Here is a 9,150-nt window from a genome sequence, read left to right as displayed (position 1 = left end):
GACAGCAACTTGTCTGTTCCCCTTCCCCCAATTCCCCAGCACTGTTCCCATCCCCCAATTCCCCAATAAAAAAAATCTAAAAAAAAAAAGAAAATAAAACTTTCAGGCCCTCTCTCCAGCACCCTCCCCTAGACTACTCATGGGAAGAGGAGACTTAGCTGACCAAGGGGATTAGTGACAACTGCCATTCCACTGCCATCTAATTCCATGCTCCTTGCTCAGCATCTCCCTAGTTAGGAATGGAATGAGTTCCTTGATCTACAGCAAGGTATCACCCTGTATCTTGACTTAGCTCAATTTTTAGCCCTCTGCCATCATTGGCAGGAGTAACCACACTGTTTTTTTTCCCTTCCTTCCTCAAACCTAAATTTGCACATAAGCTTTCTCTTCACAGGTCAATTTTAGCAAGCCATTGAAGGCCCTGTTGTAAAATTTTTTCATGAAATTATCCCTCCACTGTCAGAAAATGATACTAAATTTGAGACATCTATTCTTTTCAGACTGTTATTTAAACTTATTTCCTATATCTAAATATTCTGACTCCATTTCATCTTCCACAGAGGAGGGGCAGAATCTCATTTTTACAGAGACAGAGAAGGCAACTGAGAGCTGATATTATGACCTTGCATACTGCCACATTCCTGGCCCAGGGCTAGGGGCTGTCTGAAATACAAAGAGGAATAAGACCCAGACATGCTGTCAAGGATCTATGAATCAGGTTGATGGTAACGTGAGTGGTGAGTCAGGTAGAAGAACTAGTGCAACTAAGATTTATAACTCCAACTGCCTACAAAACTGCCCCCTTTGTGTGTACATCTTTATGTCCGTCTCTGGATCTTTAATGATTTTTCCACTTTCTCGCTGTGCAGCATTGCAAATTAAGTTTCTTTGGGTCTCTTATTCCATCCACCTCTACCTTTAAGTAAGTAACACTTCTTTTTAAGGTGACTCTTCTCCCCACCCCCTGCTCAGCCCCCAAATCAGGAGGCAAATTTTCTTCTCTTTCCAGCTGCCCCAGCATTCAATATAAATGTCTGTTATAACAGGAAGAAAATGGAACTGAAAGAAAGTTTGCCTAATTTGTAAAATAAAAATGAGTTTCGATCCCAGTAGCTTATGTATTATTCTCGTAAGGACTGGGCTTACATCGATCTTCTTTGCCGTGGCAGTCAAGTGTGGAATGTGGTGAAGTTAGAAATGTAATTGCGTAGACATAAAAAATTGCATCTCTATAACCATCATCGGGACACTTTTCTCAAGATGCTATCTCGGTGTCCTTCAGAGCAATAACTATATCACTTGAGAATGTAACAGAAGCAACTTAAATGTTATGCGTCGTTTACTTCTGGTAAGGCTAATGTGCTGCAGAACAAGACTACTGCTCATGACATAAGGTACTCTCAGAAAGGCTGGAAACACTTCAAGACCATTAAAATAAAATGCCAGCCACTCCTGCTGTTCAACTATTCTTCAACTTCTAATTTGAGGCACCTACACCTAAGAATGTAATTGTGCTATTCTCTCTGATAGCTGGAATCTATCTAAGCAAATGCCTAGGAATTAGGGACTGTTGAGGCTACAGGAGTCCAGAAGACAAATGAGGTAGAGAAAACATGCTATTTTGTACTGGCATGTTCAACATTTGTGCTCCGTTATCATTTACGTGTTAAAATGTATTCAAAGACAAAAGTGCCTGAATTGTCTTTCCTCAGCTGAATTGAAGAAGAGGTTGGGGAAATGCATAAACCACCTTGAGATCTAAACTCAGAAACCTGAGAGAGAGAGAAAGACTCACACACCTGTCCTCAGAATTATTTTCCACACTAAATTTTCTCTAGAGTTGACTGTCCATTTTTGAATCAGGAAGCTGTCATCTTGATAAAGCAGACCTCCACAGCCACAACTGCCCCCCCCCCCCGCACCACCACCCACCCATTAACTCACAGTTCTCTCCCTGACGAGCAAGTGGACCACAGTTTGAAAAAAGCACACTGGATCAGAAAGGGGCAATTTTAAAAGCCAATGCTGTGAAAGATGATGCTTCCCCATCACACGAGGAAATGATTTCTCTTTAATGCCTGCCTTGGGAGGGGTACACTTTAAGTTCAGGGACCCCATTGGCACATCAGGGCTTGGACTGGGACATGGTGCCAATTCAAACTGTCACACAGTACAGGGAGGGAAAAAACCTAAATCAGTTTCTATTCTTTAATAGAAAGCAATACTGTAGTTTAAATTAGCAAGGCGCTGCTGAACCACTATTTAAAATGCGTTTGCACTGACATCCCAAGAAAGAGTTTTTCTTTTCTTGTTTAATTGCACTGTCAGTGTGGAACGCTTTCACTTAAAACCATTCTGAGGTAGACCTTTTAATAGAAAGTGACAATTTAAATTGCCATGATAACAGCGTAAATGGTGCTTAAAGTCATTACTAAACTGATGTCGCAGTTGGCTCCAGACCAGTTTGTTAAAGCCAAAGAAAAGGTGTTGGGGGAAGGGAGGAAAGTAACTAAATGGTGAATCATTAATTCCTTTTATATTCATTATAATAACATTAGCTGTGATGAAGTCATCTGGCTCCCAATGGATGTAATGTACATTTCTATTGAATTTCACATTATTCCATTGTAACGTTGCCCTGATTAATGCCTATTACTGAGGAATTGCTCCAGTCATAGGCACTTATTTCTCTGCAGTTACTTTGTTTTCTTGTCTTCACTCCCATGGTCCAAAGAGAAGAGCCGTGATTTCCATTTGTTGGTTAGACTTCGGGAGTGTAAGTGCTAGATTTATCTATTGCCTTTATTCCCAGTGACTTTATTTTTAATTTTTTTTATTATTATTATTTTTTTGTAGAGGGCAGCATCACTGGCCCTCATATGTGGGATCCGAACCGGGGCCCTCTGGCATCCCAAGCCAGTTCTTAACCATCGCGCCACTCGGCTGGCCCTATTCCCAGTGACTTTAAACAAGTCCGACTCTCCTGGAAATTCTTAGAAATGACTCTCTCTAGCTTTCAAGGAGCTCTGCCCCCAGATCTGAAGGTTCATGTCATGTGAGTTGAAGTCAAGGCCGCCTAAGTAAGTGCCATTGGTCAAACTTGATTGGTTTAACTTAACCAACTGGTTTGCTGAACTAGTGAGGTCACATCTGGAGGCCCATGGTGGGGGCACCATAAAATCTAAGGTAGTATGGATCTGTGCACCTGGAAGGGTGTTCACGGGTGGGTTAAGTTTGAGTTTGGAGTACTGGGGACAACTGAAGGGATGGTGACAGGAGTTGGGAGAAATGGACGAAGAACAGAGAATCCTGTGGAACTGAGGACCATTTAGTCACCTTCACAGTCTCTCACTCAGTTGTCACGGTTCTGAAACATACCCCCTTAAAAGCAAATGAATCATTTGGGGTTTTAGGCACAATAGATAAGCTATTATAGAATTATCGTTTTAAAATATGCTGCATATTTTACCTCAAAGAACCAACAATTGTAACTGGGTTCACAGTAGGAAAACATACTTCACATTTTACACTTAAAACATTATATTTAGGACTGGGTTTCTGAATAGTTTCAAGAGGTCATACAATTTAAGGGCTCTGGGAATGACTCTAATTTTCTAAATTTTCTCAAATTCAGACATTATTTTCTCTGAAATTTCCATCACTCAAAACTGGAAGTGACCATGGGACCATCTGGGGCATGATATTAGGGTCTTAATTTGGGATCTGGGGATGGGTTCCAGACAGACCATGAAAACCATACACAGATTTTTGTGTAGATATGCATTACTAAGGAGAGGGAGTTCATTTCTTTCATAAAAATTTCAAAGGAGCTTGCAAACCAAAATGTAGTTAAGAGCCACTAATCCAATCTTATTTTTCTAAAAACCAGAAAACAGAGGCCCAGAGAGGTGGGTTGACTTCCCCAGGTCACTGATAGCTCTTGACCGATCTACAGAATCCCGGGCTCTGATTCCCAGTCCCAAACTGCCTTTTTAATTTTTTACAATTCTTCCTTTTGAAAAACAATGAATACTGCAATGCTGTGCTTTTCTGAAAACCTCTCTCTTGGCAACCTCAGAGCCACTGAAATGAACTTCCTGTCATCCACACACTTTGGTCCACGAAAGAAGCACCCAAGAGATCACCTAACATGCCATTCATTTATTTAAAAAAGATTTTTTGAGCTAAATACCTACACATGCTTTCTTTATATAGAATTCTGACAAATTTGGTTATCCAGTTTCACAGAAAATAACAGACAGTTAGCTGGAAGGAAACTGCAAAAGTCAGGGTTATCGATCCAGAACTGTGAGATATTCGCCCTCAGCATGACAGCAAAGGGAGAGCGAGAACATCCAGTGTCCTAGAGCAAAGACTCCAAGCCATGAAACAAGCAGCAAATGACTTCTCAGTCTGTTTGTGAACATAGAGTTGGGCAGAATGCATTTTAGAAAGCTCTTCATTTAAAGGGCTAAAATGTATGCCATGTGATGAAAACATACATCCACTCAAAAATTTGTATATGAATGTTCATAGCAGCACTATTCAGATGAGTCACAAGGTGGAAACAATCCAAATATCCATCAACAGATAAAGGGATGTATATTCATCAACAGATGACTGTGGTGGCATATCCACATAATGGAATATTATTTGGCCATAAAAAGGAATGAAGTACTATCACATGCTACAATGTGGATGAACCTCAGAAACATGCTAGGTGAAAGAAACCAATCACAAAGGACCACATATTGTATGATCCCATTTACATGAAATGTCCAGAATAGGCAAACCTATAGACAGAAAGTAGATTAGTGGTTGCTTAGGGCTGTGGGGGAGGGGATAACTAAATGATACAGGGTTTCTTTTGAGGTGATTCAAATGTTCTAAAATTGACTGCGTGGGCCAGCCAACTGGCACGTTGGTTGAGAGTTGGCTTGGGACACCAGCTCTGAGCAGCAGGGCCCTGGTTCAGGTCCCACATGAGGGCCAGTGATGCTGTGCCCTCTACAGCTAAGATGGTGAACAGCTCGACCTGGAGCTGGGCTGCCGTGAGTCGTTGGCGACGGCGTAGGCTGCAGCCCCTGCTGCAGTGGGCTGCTGTGAGCTACCGTGAGTGGCTGGCAGCTGCGTGAGCTTCCAAGAGCTGCCGTGAACGGCAATCCAGTGGCCAGCGACTGATCTGCCTCGCCCGAGAAGAGCACAATGATGGTGCCAACTTGGGCCAGTGAAGCGATGTCCTCCACAACTGGACTGAAGAACTAAAAAAAGGACAGCAACTTGTCTGTTCCCCTCCCCCAATTCCCCAATAAAATCTTAAAAATAAATAAAAATTAAAAAATAATAGAATAAAATTGATTGTGGTGCTGGTTGTACAAATATGTGACTATACTGAAAACTATCGAAACACCTTGGCCACTTAGGGAAGACAATTCTCGAAACGGGGTGTGTGTGTGTGTGATATAAATAAGTTTACTGTGTTTTGAAAGGCTGAGTCTTGTCGGAAGAAACTAAGTGTTGGTGTCCAGAAAATGGGGTAGTCAGTCTCTTGTGTTTAAGGGTCAAAGGGGAGAAACCGCCCACTGGGGGAGGGGTGGGAGTGGTTCAGAAGCCAATCTAAGGCACAGCCCCTCTATTGTCTTTGTGGATCTAGGAGGAACCCTCTGAGATCCCCAGAACCAAAAAAGTGGCGACAGTTGTGACTTTCGCAAAGCATAGACACCTGGGCCAACCTGAGCCCAGCATTTCTGGGGCATCAGGGAACTGGAGGGGACCAACATGTGTAGCTGATGGGACCAGACACTAAGAACTATGACCTATGGAAGCCTGTGTGCCATGAGCAAATCACTGAGGGGGTTCAACACACTGGCCTGGGACAGGGGCTGGTCCGGGGCCACATCACAGCAGCAAGGCTAATAGCATTGGGCAGCAAATACCCCTGCAACAATGCCAGCACCAGGTGACAGCCAACTGGACTCTTCCATTGGGATTGTGTGATGGTGGAGAAGCGTGGAGGGGCCCAGGAGGTTGATGTTGGATTTCCTGTCCACCTGGCACATATGGTCCTTAATCCATCTTACTTGGACTTGGAAAATTAAGAGACATGACACGCTTATACCCTGGTTTGTGGCATTCATACTGGTGACAGTGAGAATAATAACCCCTAGAAGCCGTGCAGAACCTAGAATTTATGATGAGGTTTCACAAGCATCATCTCATATGGTCGTCACAAAAGTCCTGTGAGAAGGTAGCTGGCTGACATCATTCTCCCCATTTATCAGATGGGGAAACTCAGGCTTAGTGAAACCGAATGAATTGCCCACTATTACAACATGAATAAGCGCTGAAGCTCTGGCTACAGTCAGATATTTTGACCCATAGTCTAGCAAGCTTCCTATTGCACCATGATGCCTCTCACAAAAGCGGGGGATACATAGGCTGCCAAAAACTGTGGAACTTCCCCTGGCTGTGGCCTGGAAGGAATGGTCATAGCCCAGGGCCATAGTCCTAAATAACTTCAGCTTGGCCCTGGCTGCTTTTCTTGCTTTAGTCCAGGGCACTTGCTAAAGAAAAGCACCCTTAATGCAGCTCTTCTCCTGCTGCTCCTAAGGCAGGCACAGACCCGTGGTTGCGACCGCAGTGCCTCCTGCAGATCTCATGTCCCCTGACTCAACTGTGCCACCTCCACCCGCCACACCAATCACTTCTGATCTCAGCACGTCACAGAGAAGTGAATGCTACGCTTTGTTTGTTGGGATGTCTCCAACGTTACTGCTGTCTTGCACCATTAATTATCTGAGCCATTGCTGTAGATTCCTAACTAGAGTTAAGTCAGAGGCCTTATTCCACCGCTTTTCCGTCTCAGTGGTGTCTACTGCATAGAAGGGGCCTGTAAACCTCTTTGAACGGAAGCTTAGTCCTTTTTCTCAAACACAGAGCGGGTTCAAATATTTGTTAATTGCCTGGTTGGCAAATCTACTATTCTCTGTCAACTCCTATGCAAAGAAAAAACTGTTAAGATCCTCCGCACCTCTGCCCACCATGAAGCGCTGACACCTTTGCCCCATAGAGTTAAGAACAGGAGCCCTGGGGACAGATTCAATCCTCTCTATCAGTATTGGCTGTGTGATCTCAGGTAAACTGTCAGACTCTGGCTTCCTGCCTGTGAATTGGGGATGGTGAGAATAACAGCTCTTATCACTTAGAGTTCTAACGGAGATCTGTTGAGAGCCGGCTGCACCTCAGTATCTGACATGGCCTATCACACTGCTATTGTGACAAATCCTGAAGCTCTGGCTGAGAAACAGATACTGCTTTATGTTTTGAAAAATTTAAAATCCCCTTTGGATGCCCCCAGTAGGATAAAGATCTGACACCCCTTCTTATATTGATTGTTTTATTTTCTTTAAATAAGTGAGTTTTGGATATATTACGATAATTCTGTTTTACTGTTTCTTAAATGATAGATTCTTAGTGATGGACAAGTTATGCACCTTATAATTCTTAAAGATCCTGTTTAGCCAGTAGTGTTTGAAATAGTTGATAAGTAGTAAACATCCTTTAAGTGCCAAGGCAGGAACTCAGCTCTGGCCATTAGCGGAAGAAATTGAAACATAGTTAGGATAAGTTAGTCATTAGTGAAGAACAGATCCGGCTGTACCCTGTAATAGAAACATCGTGAGGAAGTAAAATTCAGAGAAAAACAAACTTCTAAGGAAAATAGACCCTGGGAAGGAAGGAACATTGAAACTATGTAGAAAACAATTTCCTAATGGGTAAAGGTTTAAACTTGGAAAAACAACTTTGGGAAAAACAGCTCAATGATGTAAATAGTTACCTGCCCAGTATAAAAAGGACAGGCTGTAAAAATAAAGTGAGACATTAATTCTTGAAAAGCGCTTCTCTGTCTCCGTTTGTTCTTTCCTCGCCTACACGGTCTCCACCTGAGGGAACCCCTGGACTTGTGGGAGTCGGTCTCCCGCAGAGATCGAGCTCAAATGTGTTTAGAACCGTGCCTGGAGTGCAGATTAAGTGCAGCCAGTTAAGATTCCAAGTTTAGGATGACACCTGGCCTGCCCAGCTGGGATATCCAGGCCATTAACACCCGGGCATTTCTCTCCTCAGTCTAGCTGGAAGTAGATAAAAAGCAGATTCTAAAATGGTCCCCCAAGAAGAGGAAATGAAGGTTTAACAATTGTTTTTCTTGGAAAATTGTCCTCCCTCTTCAGGATGGGCCTTTTAAAAGTGACTTAATTGAATTACTAGAGTCACAACAGGTTGTGTCATGCTTCACCCAATGGCAGCAAATCATCTCAGTGCAGCAACAGTATTGGGAATTTTCTCATGCCCCCAAATTGTCAAAAGCTTCATAGGCTTGGGTGGGTGTCATTTCAGGGGGCCACTTCACTATCAGCCATCCATTCACTCATGCAATCATTCATACATTGATTTATTCATTCATTTAACAATACAAGGGACCCTTGAACAATGTGGAGGTTGGGGCGCCAACCACCTGCACCGTCGAAAATCCGCATATAGCTGAAGCCCTCATCCCCATACGCAGATTCCCAACGGTGGATGGAAAACATGTACTTATTTAGCACGGACTACTGGTACACATGATAAAAATGTAACTGCTATTTTCATTGTATACCCTTCATCCTCCAGAATCCCAAAATGGATGCATTTCCTAATAATTTACATCACAGTCATTTACAGACAACACACAAGATAAATAAGTAAAATGTGTAGCATTTTTAGATAGTGATATGTGCTAAGAAGGAAAGGGGGCATGAAACGTCAGGGGATGGATATTGAAATTCTAGATAATTTGGCCAGGGAACCAAAATCTGTATTAGTCAACGTTCTCTAGAAAAAAAGAACCAACAGGATGTAGAGAAAAAATGAGAAAGAGATTTTAAGGAATTGACTCACATGAGTGTGGAGGCTGGCAAGTCTGAAATCTGCAAAGCAGGCCAGCAGGCTGGAGGCCCAGGGAAGAGTTGATATTGCAGGGGTTAGTCCGAAGGGAGTCTGGAGGAAGAATTCCTCCTTCCTGGGGGGAACTTCAGTCTTTTTCACTTAAGGCCTTCAATTGATTGAATGAGGCCCACCCTGTTAGAGGAGGTCATTGACAGGATATGACTGCCA

The sequence above is a fragment of the Hipposideros armiger genome, unplaced genomic scaffold, assembly GCF_001890085.2.
Source record: "Hipposideros armiger isolate ML-2016 unplaced genomic scaffold, ASM189008v1 scaffold_682, whole genome shotgun sequence".
NCBI lineage: Eukaryota > Metazoa > Chordata > Mammalia > Chiroptera > Hipposideridae > Hipposideros > Hipposideros armiger.
The sequence above is the reverse complement of the archived record's forward strand: the minus strand, read 5'-3'. Positions refer to the sequence as shown.